Raw genomic sequence first — 10,285 nt, 5'->3', positions numbered from 1 at the left:
CACCTTGGGTTCTATAATTACAAAGTTAATATCTGATTCATGTGCTGTCAAGATGAGATGACCTTCTCTGAGAATTGTATTTTTACAGAAATCTTTACAGCTGTCCCTTGCAGGATGGTATTTTTCAAAGCAGAGCATTTCTTTTGTCCTGGGACATCAGGTCTCCGAAATTCCTGTGTAACATTCAGGTTTATTAGAGGTGGCAGCAACTATATTATTTTATAAAGTCAAAACCAGGCTGCTACTCTGGATAAATAAACAAGATGTCACAACTATAACCCCAGCCAGCCCCAAAACAACGTGTGAAAACTACAGGAATGATCCACCAGAAAATGAGCAACAAGAGGCCGAGAGGGCTCTCTCGCATCACCCTGAAGTAAGCTGTGGAATCTCTGACAAATCATTGCCTGCCCGGTGTTGGTGAGCTGAGGCTAAGGCTTAATAGCAGCTTCCCTGAAATCTCAAAATACCCTTACCTCACTACCATGACTTCAGTATTTAATTCCCAACATTCAAAGGGTCAGTAAGACTGTCAGTGTTATTTTGATGTGCTTAGTTTGTCAGATTATTCTGCATTTTTCCTGAATGAAGTTGATTTGTCTTGGAACCTATCACTGTCTATCTGACCTGCAAATACAACATATACACAATGCTAAGAACCACACATGCTCGTTTCCCTCGCTTTATGAAAGGGATTCAGCAGGAGGAATTTTTCTCTGTAACTCCATTTTAGATATGTGGTTTTTCCTTCACAATAAAAAGAGCTGCCCAAATTGACTCCTGTTGTTGATCAAACCTCCCTAAACTTCCTTTTATTTGCATGTCTCACAAATTTTAATGGCTCTTTTCCATCTTTCTCTAATCTAAACCAATCTTGCTTTTGGTTGTTGTGGTTATTTTTGTTTTTTTTAAGACTTCCTCAGCTTGGTGCTTATGTGAGCAAAAGAGCTAAGCAAGAATATGAGGCCCTGAATTTATGGCCAGGTACTAGTGCACACATACACACACACACACACACACACACACATACAGAGAGAGAGAGAGAGAGGATTCTTTCAATTAAATACCTTTATCCACTATTCCCATTAGCAAAATATACTTAATATATATTAAATAAAATTTAGATAACCATTATTAAATAGGATGGACATAAACAGAGAAGTTATGAAAGCTTAAAAATATCTGATCTTACACTGTTTTGTCTAAAGTTTGTCTAAAGCTTACCAAACTCCACATAACAGCAGTTTCCTCCCAGTGAGGTTGCTCTGCCATAGCTATGAACTGAAGTGTACAGTACATTTGCAAAACCTTTTTGCATATAAAACTACAAGATAATAAGAGATTTTTAGAAGATTCGTATGTGGGGTGTATGTGTGTGTGTGAGTGTGTGTGTGTATGTGTGTGTGTGTGTAAATCCACTTGCTTTTACTGAATTTAAAGGGAAAACATTTGGAACCAATTGCCATGGAATATAGAATTTAAGGTTCTGGGTCTTAGAGCTTGAATTTATGGTTTGCAATTCTGGCCTGAATTTGGTAACTGTTTGACTTCGGGGAAAATTTTAACCATATTTTCCCCCTAGTTTTTCTTTTTTTAAAAGAAGAGATAACCATAAGGCCTGCCACATAAACTAATACTCAGAATTCAGAAGAAGATGAATTTTTACACTTCAGGATGATATTTAAGTTCTAAGGGGAAGATAGAACTAATGATGACATGATTATGTTTAGGATTATATTCAGGTTTCTATCATGGCACAATGTCTCACAAAACATTTGGGAGCCTTTGCATGCACCTTCACATATGTATTTAGATAGATAAAAAATAAACAGGAAATGCTATGTTTTAACTTCTTTAGTTAACCCTCAACAACCATTTTGACAATTCAACTTTAGGTGGTATACATATAATAATTTCTATACTAACTGTACTTTTATGAATGTTGGTAAATGCATCATCTACAAAGTAAAAATATTTTCACATTAAACCATATATTTTTTATTAATAGACTTGTTTCTACAAATTAGATCCTATCTGCTCTGAAAGTCTCTGGGTAAATAACAACACATTAAAAAATATAGGTCTTTATCAATTCTAAGCTGTATAACCAAGGGCAGATTGCTTTAATTTTTTCATGTCTCATATTTCTCATTTGAAACACAGGTATTAATCACTACACAATCATGTTTCTTTGTATAAGATGATTGTATCATTGTCTTTCTCCTACCCACCCCTATTTCCAAAAAGAAGTGTTTACTTTTAGAAATGTATCTTCTGCAAAAACATTCCTACTTTCATATTGGTTCCTCATATTTTAGGAAAACAAGTTGAGGGGCTAGTTTTTATGTATGAGCCTGAAACACAATTTCATCATAAACCACAAAGTAAACTCTATATTGTTAGCTGAAGGGCACAAAAAAATTAGGTTACAAACATTTTGGAAATATGCCTAAAGAAAATGCCACCAGTACAATAACTAGATTGCAATAGTTCATGATTTATTAATTTTCATGCTCTCAGGTAAAGTAAATGATCGATCATATTAATGAATAGCCCACATCTTAGTAAGAAAAATGTGTTATCATACACTGTCTCTCTAGGACAAAGTTTATATTTGGCATCTCACATCCTGTGCAAGCTAGCTCTCGTCTTCGATTGCAACGATCTATACAATTTATAACCGACACTGCTGCTAGTATATTCCTTAGGATTACCTGAAGGTGATTTGTAAGGACTGAAATTCTGAATTTTCCTACTTGAGGTATACATAGACCTGCAAAATTTCTTTTTAAAAATGATTAAGTAGGCTCTTTGATATACATTGTGGATATAGAGGTTTAAACTATGAGTATATTTAGAGGTTTACAAAACTAAAACCAGGATTAAGAAGAAAGTATTTGTAAGAAGGTGACATTGGTAGCTGATCACAGGCTAGAGGAAAATGGAATTCTCTTTTAGGCTTGGGGTAGCAGCTTAGCCAGGAAATCCTTTTGCAGAATTTGATTTCTGAGAACTATGATGACTAGATCATTTTCATTCTGTGCCAGAATCCTCCAAAGCTCTTCCCTTCAAATGAGAAAATGCAAATAATGTATGCACGATACCACGAAAGACAAACAGAATGGGGGAAGGAAGCCGAATAGGAAAATCCAAATGGTCAATGCCTGCAGCACTGGGTTATCACTTTTCTAAACTTTTATCTTGGAGGGGAGGGACAAAGTGCTGGAGAATAACACTATGTACTCCTGCATGGTAGGCAAGTGTTTGGTCACTGAGCTTTGACATGATCTTGAACTTTTTAAAATATATATTACCATATACCTATGGCTGCACAATTCTCCAGTCCCGAGGCAAAACATCCAATACACGACTTGCTTGTGTGTGGCAGGATACACGTTATCGCATTTTCCAGGACCTTAATTATTAAAACAATCGTCCCAATAATCACAAGACACCCAGGAACATGGAGGGTGTGAAATCTACCCTGGCTAGCGTCCTAAATCCTAGCAGAACTCAGGCAGCACAATGCTGGTGGCAGCCAGAGAGCCCGGGGGACCTGGGGTTTGCTCTGATGCCTCGGTTCCCCCAGAGCCCTGCAGAGGGGCCAGGCAGATGCGAATCACAGCTGGTAAAATGTGATATAACCATAATCTTTTATGAGACAGCAACCAGCAAACCTGCCCAAGCTTTGCCCGGAAGGGAGGCATGCTTTTTTCTCCTGAACAGCAATCGACTCTGTACTTTACCCCAGAGGAAGGAAGACACAAATCCTCGAGATGGCACAGAGCATTGGCTGTGTGTTGGTGGCAGGCAGAGATAGAAGAGACCCATGGAGAATCATCTCCCACCAGAAGACCCACAGGCTAAAGGAACCCGGGCAGAAAACCTTCGCTTCCCCAGAAATAGGCGACAGAGTAAGAAAATGGACTTGGGAATGGGGAGTAAGAGGATTCTGCATGTCTATTTAGTAAGAGATAGATTGGGGAGAAGAGAGTGGCTACCATTTTCCTTCACAAAGTAATCTGAATACACACGCAAGCTGCTTAGGACAGAGAGAGTGTGGACAGCTCCCCTCCCACATGCCTTGCTGCAGCATGCACCCATGAGTTTGCACACGTGTCACACATGCATGCTTTTTTAAAGTACATGCATGCAATCCTAGCCACTCAAGAGGCTTAAGACTGGAGGAACATGATTTGAAGCCAGCCTGATCAGGAGAATCTCTGAGACTCAGCTCCAAAAATCTACCAAAACAAAAAACAAAATACTGGATTCGTGGCTTAAAAGATAGAACACAGGCCTTGAGCAAAGGAAGCTTAGGGATAGCACCCAAGCCCTGATTGAATCCAAGTCCCAGGACTGGTGTGAAAAATCAAAACAGCACAAGTTTCATGGACAGGGTTGTTTGAGAGAATGGCCAAGCTACCTTAACAAACACAATCCTTGGTAGAGTTAATATAGGCTAAGAAGAAAGGAATAAAAACCAGACAATGGTGCTGTATGCCTGTAATCCCAGCTACTCAAAGTCAGTCCCAACAGACAAACATGAAAGACCCTGATTTCCATTTAAACAACAAAATGCTAGAATTGGACTTGTGGCTCAAGTGATAGAGTGCCAGCCTTGAGTAGCAAAGTCAAGAGAGAGCATGAAGCCCTGAGCTCAAGACCCATTCCCCAAAAGAGAAAGTCAGCTGGGAATGCTGAGTTGATTTTTGTTTAACTAGAATCAGCACTTTATAAATGGGTTGGGCTTTTTATAAGTTTTAGCCAAGATTTATTTTAGTATAATAGGATTTTCTATTATTATACAAAAGTAAGGGGGAAGTCAGGAGAAATAAAGAATAAAGTGAAACATATTCTGATTCCCACACAGGAAATGAGGGTCAAAGACCTAACATAGTTCTTCATACCTATGTGAATTGGAGAAATAATTGTGGTCCTATCATCAATTAACCTCAACCAGTAGGGAATTATTCTGATTTGCCAAGATGTATGCTGTTTATTACTGTTTATTTTTATGATCACTATTATTATCACCACCATCATCATCATCATAAAGGTGTTTCTGAACTTACATAAAACACAGGTGAATTTAAAGGTGATTTTGTTTACATATGTGTCTCCTTTAGGAGAGTATCTACCCGTTTGTGGAAAGTTCCCAGATTTTGCCATTTCAAAGGAGAAGGCAATTTTATATAACCAGTCTTCTTCTTTTATGCCAGTCCTGGGGCTTGAACTCAGGGCCTGGGCACTGTCCTTGAGCTTCTTTTGCTCAGGGCTAGCATTCTACCGCTTGAACCACAATACCATTTCCAGCTTTTTCTGTGTATGTGGTACTGAGGAATGGAACCCAGGGCTTCATGCATGCTAGGCAAGCACTCTACCACTAAGCCATATTCCCAGTCCTAACCACTCTTTTCTCTCCTATTTTTAAATTTGCATTTCTAGCTAATGTTCTTCAATTTTTTTTCTGTTTTGTGCTTTTTTAATTATCTTTAAGTAGTTATACAAAGGGGCTTTATTTCAACAAATCAGATTATAAGGACAATGTATCTTGATCAACATCATTCCTTCAATCATTCTCCCTCAGCCTTCCTACAACCTCCCATCTCCTCACTTTTCTCAGTTCCTTTTTCATATATGTGCCTTGAATATAATGACTATACTCGCCCACCCTTCCTCTCTCCATTTGCCAATCTCCCCAACAAAACTGGCTCCTGGTATTCATTTTGTTCAACTCTTTCCGGAGGAGTTACATCCCCAGATCCTCCCTCAAATGTACCATACTTTATGCATATCTGAATTTCACCCTACTTTTCACCCTGTGTATTTATGTATATCTGCATCTCACCCTGTATATCACATTTATAATGTAGAGCTAACTTCCGCATGTGAGAGAACACATGCTGTGAATGTGTTTTGTTGACTGTACTTCTCTACATGCGTAGATCTTCTGTCATGGTCTCAGATCGGGCCTACAATTCTACTCATTAGCTTTGAACCTGAAGAACCATGATGGCTGAGGGCAGGCAGGCCAGGTGCAGAGGGGACCCAACCATCTCCATCTATGTAGAAAACTCTGTAAAGTCCATTTCCTTTTCCATATTCATCATAAAGAATAATTACTCCTTTCTAAAAGTGTTATTCCCTTAAATGTGTCCAAATAGTCCAGTGATGTTGGAAGCCGAACTACCTTGAAAGTTCATGGCTATCTAAGTTAGAGTTAGATGAAGATGCATTGTCTTTGGCTGGATATACAGCAGAAGAGAGTCAAAATTCTTCTTAGCACCAGCATGAAAGCTTCACGGAGGTTATTTTAACAGTTAACTCATGATGTGTACTCCATTCTCAAAGGTACTCTATGAATTCTGCATGAAATTCAACAAAATTCCACCTCATGTTTGGAAAGGTAAGGCCAATACTTCATTCCACATTTGAGTTTTTATCTTCATCAGTCATTTTCTTCATAACAGAACAAGAAGAAATTTTGTAAAAAATAGAAAAGAAGATGATCAGCACACACTTAGTTTTCTGATTAGAAGTTGGTATGTTTTATGAATCATCATACAGACACCACACCTGGTAAAAATCCCTGTGTTCAAGGATTAGTTTGCAAAGCTGTTCTGCAGATTTCATAAGGCTTCTAACAAACTCAGTAAAATTGTGAGTAGAAAGGAAGGGAGGCTGAACACAGCAACCACATCTACAACTTTCGAAGTTAAGAAAATATACGCTAACAAGATTTCACAGTGAGCCATGATGTCCATTGCTGACCCTGGCATAGCTACCCTCCATTACACTATGAATATTTAGTAAGGTTTACTATTTTATCATGAAATGGATGTTAAAATATTACTACATCTCTCATATATATATATTATTTTTTCAATTTTTAATCAAGTGTGTATTCCTATAATAAATTCCATTAATCAGGATATGTTCTCTTCATAATATATTGTTTGACTCAATCTTCTAACACCCTATTAAGGATTTTTAACAACATGTATGGGAATTGGTGTCTCTTGAAGTTTAGTTTTGTGACTTACTTTTGTCTATTTGGACAATTACTGTCTTTTCCTTTCTTAGTCCTCTGCCATTCCCCTTAATGAAAATATATTATGATTGAATTGGTCAACTATGTTATTACTAGTTTTCTGCATATTCTGCTTGAATTTAGTCATTTACCTCCCATTTTGTCTTCTTTTCAGTTCATTGGTGGTATTTAATATTCCATTTAATTCTGCTATCCACTGTGTCTCTTCACATTCCATTTTTATTGCTGTTCTAGTTCTTAAATCCTTAATTTGTCATATTGTAATTGGAAAAGTTAGTGTAATAATTCCCACAAAATCCAAAAAAATGTCAAGCTACTATGATAACCCATGATTATAATGGCAGTTGGGTGTGTGTGTGCATGCGTGCATGCATATGAGCATGTGCACGCATCAGTGTATGCAAAACACCTCAGTATCTGCTACAATTGTTGCTTTAAAGAATTATGACTTGTAATAATCTTAGCAGATGAGCACAATAGCTCAATAGCTACGTATACATGACTATATAAGATAATGCTAAATGAAATGAACTCCAAAACATGGACACAAGAGGTTTTTCTTTGTTGTTGTTTTCAATATACTATGTGATTTTTTTTATTGCTTTTGTATGTTCTTCTCCCTTTGGTATATCCCCTGTTGTCACTGTATTTGCTCTAATAACTTGGTATTGTATATATGTTTATTGGAATTAGGGAAGGGAAGGAGAACAACAGAATAGTGAGGCCAAGAACCAATGCAACAGCGATATACACAAGACAACATGTTGGAAATGATCTGTACAACTTGGGTGTAGGGAGGGAAAGTAGGAGAATAAAGAGGGAAGGAGTAATAAGTTTGACAAGAAATGTACTTATTACCTTACTCATGTAACTATAACCCCTCTGTACATCACTTTGACAATTAAAAAAAAAAGAATTATGGCCTGCAGAGTTGGGTGCCAGTGACTCACGCCTGTAACCCTAGCTACTTAGCAGGCTGAGATCTGAGTATGGCAGTTTGAAATCAGCCCAAACAATAAAAGGCACGAGACACTTAAACTCCAGTTAACTAGCAAAAAAAAAGCCAGAAGTGGAGTTGTGGCCCAAGTGGCAGAATGCCAGTCTTGAGTGAAAAAGCTCAGGGACAGCCCCCCAGCCCTGAGTTCAAGCCTTAGTTCAGGCACAGACAGACAGACAGATACCATTCATGCTATTGCTCTCTTTCACTCATTAAGTCCCTGTGTTCACCTGCTGTCAAGGAACTTTCTTGGTTCAGCTTTTCAGGGCTTTGCCTACTTGGCATAGGAATTCCTAGAGACTGTGGGCCTTGTGTCCCTGGCTCCCACACCAGGCTTCTCCACCTTGAAAAGCAGTTTTGCATTTCAACAGTGAGCGAGGCATTGTCACATCCTGTACTTCCAAACACTACTCCTGTGCTTGACCCTCTCAATGAAACTGCCAGGCATGGAGAGAAGCTCTTGTAGTTCAAGTTCACCAAAACATACATGGGAGCATTTCATCTGAGACAACTCCTAAGCAAAAAGGAAGATTCTATCAAAACAAACAAACAAAAACTCCTTGTTCAACCAAAAAAGCCCTGTGCGTGGCTCCGTGTATCCCTCAACTTTCTGCCAAATGCACAGTCCCCAGTCCTAACTCCAGAACCTCCAAGAGTTATGTATTTCCAGTTTAAACTCCTGAACATGAACGTTAAGCTTATTTTTGTGATGCTTGCCTGTGGTCTGCTGCATGCGAAGTACAGGCAAAGTGACAATATAGACTACTACTTATTATACCGGTTATATATTGTAACTGTATCATTATATTCTAGTGTTATGTATATTATATATACATAGTGTATACATTATTATATTTAAGAATATATTACTGTATATTATTATATAATTATATATTATTATATTACATCACTCTTTCGTGTCTACATTCTTTGAAAAAGTTTGTGTTCATGTTCTGCACCATCTTAGCAATATTCCAAAAAGATTGTGAGTATAAAAATGTTAACTTTTTCACTTATTTCTAAAGATAGATGCAAATGTCCCTTGGTAATCCTAGACTAAATCGAATTAATAAGATTGGTACGTTTTTGTATCAGCAGTCACAATTACATGTATCTATATAAAGTTGTCTATTTCTCCTGTAAACACATGTAGTTTGGCTGGGCACTGGTGGCTCACACCTGTAATCCTTGAAACTCAGGAGCCAGAGATCTGAGGGTCCTGGTCCAAAGCCAACTCTAACAACCCAGGTATAAAAGTCTGACATACTCGTCTCCAGTTAACCAGGGAATGCTCTTTTTAACCCAAAATGGAAGTGTGGTTCAAGTGGTAAAGCACCAGGCTGGAGTCTAAAAGTCAAGCAAGGGCACGAGACCCTGAGTTCAGGCCTCAGTACAACGTCCCGTCTCCGGCCCCACCATACATGCACCAAAGCAAAACTCCTGAACTTATTAAATGAAGTGCTCAGATTCTTTCCTATCACATAAGGGGGAAAGTATGTTCACACTTGGCCAAAATTGAAATATTAGTGCATAAAGTCTCAAAGAAAGGGAAGTTCATTTTGTCTTCGCAGAGCAACTATTGAACAATTTTGAACATGATGTATTCCTGTGCTCTGCTACAAAGGTCGAGCACTGCACGGAAATCCGCGCTGCTCCTCTCCTCTGCCAGCCAGGGAGACGGAGGGCTTCGTGCTGGCGCAGAGAAGAGAATTTTAAATATTTATGCAGGTTCATGGTCCTCTATGAAACTTTTATAAAATCACTACTCAAAAGGAACCTCTCGTGTGGGGCTCACTTGAGCAGCGCAGACACTCACACCAGAACAACTCAGAGAAGATTAGCTTAGCATGGCCCTGCACCAAGAAGACACGCAGGTTCCCTGAAGCACTTGTGATGTTTAGGGGCAGGGAGGTGGGGAGAGGGAACCTAATACTCTGCTGGGGAAATGTCAACCAGGGCAGAAAGTAAACAAGGAACTTCCCTAGGAGTTAGCAACAGTGGACTGGCACTGCTAGAAAAGATGAGGAGTCAGGACACCGTGGAAACAGCCATGCACACTGCTGCCCTGGCCACCAGAGTCAAACTGTGGAAACTGCCCAAATTCCTGCAACGGAAGAAGAAATTAAGAAAAATATGTATGTATATATCTATAGATAGATAGATATATACATATCTATCTATATATATATATATATGAATTTTATTCATCCATCAGGAAGCATGATACCATGTCC

The sequence above is a fragment of the Dipodomys ordii genome, unplaced genomic scaffold, assembly GCF_000151885.1.
Source record: "Dipodomys ordii isolate 6190 unplaced genomic scaffold, Dord_2.0 Scaffold152, whole genome shotgun sequence".
NCBI lineage: Eukaryota > Metazoa > Chordata > Mammalia > Rodentia > Heteromyidae > Dipodomys > Dipodomys ordii.
Note: the sequence above shows the minus strand (reverse complement) of the source record.